The following is a 1,749-nucleotide window of genomic DNA, read 5'->3' on the forward strand; positions in this document are numbered from 1 at the left end:
ATCTGGCTTTATAAGCAAGTTTGTCATATTTCTTAAGTGTCCATGAAGAAATTCCTCCTAAAACTCTGGTTTGGAGACAAAAAAAATAATAATGAAGAAGAAGACTGGGCTGAATGACTTCAAGCTGAGCGGAAAGAGTCTTTGTGTTATTGCTGTGAACAGCACGTATGCCCTGGATAATGTACTTTGTCTAGTCAAAACTTTTTCTCCCTTATTGTTGGTGGTGGATACTAGCAACTCTGTTTATAATGCGCTGTGGGATCAGTCCCTCTGCTGTGTAACACAATCATCATTCAACATTCGGGCTTCAGGAAAGCTGGAATCATTGTTTTGATTGTTACCATGGTGATGAATGGCCCATTGGTCCCGTGACAAACAGCGCAGTAAATGGTAGTTACAGTCTCTTGTGTGGCAGTCAGTGTTTTCTCTTAATTCTGTTACATCATTTCGTGCAAGTAGCAGCTCATATATCCAAGAGCTCACGTCACAGTTTCAACATGCCCAGACATAATCTGGTAAAGGCCGTGAGAAGACAGCCTCCTCATTTGGAGGGAAAGGGGTGAGTTTGGGTGCCTATTGCTTTTAGGCAAAGAAAGTCCCGTAAAGCCAAACAGTCATTTCCACCCAGTCACCTTCTCCCAGGTTAGATCCACAAGCCTCCCCTAGGCTAGCCTCCCCTAGATCCACTAGGATCTGCTCAGATTCTACATCCATCTGGGTTTGAGTCCACACTCCTGTTCCAATGACATGTTTGGTCCTAGACGTCTCTTGCAGGTCTGAAGCTTTAGTCACACTTGAAGCCCAGTGAATTCCCGGGATCAGGAACTTGATGAACTCTTGATACTACTTCTGTACAAAAATAGCAACTGTGTTTGAATGCCCTTTGACCCTTATCTCATTCTGTTGTATGTGAAAGAATACCAGTATGATCATTCATTTGGGACCCCGCCATCCTCTGAACCTGACTTATTTGGACACTATGCTTTGCTATGCCTTACTTACCTGATGGAATGCCCACTGGTATCTGGGTCTTTTGCCTCTGGAACCTCTTCTGGTCTTTAAGGCCAGGCTGGAACCCAGCCTTGATCTTTCTTTGCCACCTGGTTTTCCAGCCAACATCAAACACAACTTGTTTGTCTTTTCTGAAACAGGACAACAGGCTAGTGGGACAGATGTCAGGATATTTTCAGGGAAAATATGACCTGAGGGTAGCTGTGAACATTTATTTTGTTTCAATGGAGCTTTCTGTTTGCTTTGAAAGAAGAACACACAACCAATGCGGATCCAGCCACAGGCGTGACACAGAGAGACCAGTGCAGGCTCTGGCTCAGCCTTAGGGTCCCGCAACCCCTTTTCTGACTTTGGAGAAGCCAGTAAATGTCTTTGTCTAAGGAGCATGAATGATTCTCTTTGGTTTCTCCCCACATCCATCCTTCACTTAACCTTTCTAGCAAGTGGGACTAGCATATAGCTTGCCGAATTTGGTTTGTTACAATCAGGAAATGGTTTGACTTTTCTTGTATCACTACTTGCGTTTGGGTTCTGTCCATGTCCCCTTTCCACTCCTGGCAGTGTTTTAGGACAGTGATCAGCCACAAGTGATGCCTTGTTTTCAAATACTAAAAGACCAGTTCAAACTAACACCGTTAAACTGCTTCCAATTCAAAACATCTATATTTTCCCACCCAGTGGGCAGTCAGGCTTGACCTGTGTCTTGGTGGCTCACTTTTTGGTATTCTGGCCACACTG

This window comes from Chrysochloris asiatica, unplaced genomic scaffold, assembly GCF_000296735.1.
Source record: "Chrysochloris asiatica unplaced genomic scaffold, ChrAsi1.0 scaffold00069, whole genome shotgun sequence".
Taxonomy (NCBI): Eukaryota; Metazoa; Chordata; class Mammalia; order Afrosoricida; family Chrysochloridae; genus Chrysochloris; species Chrysochloris asiatica.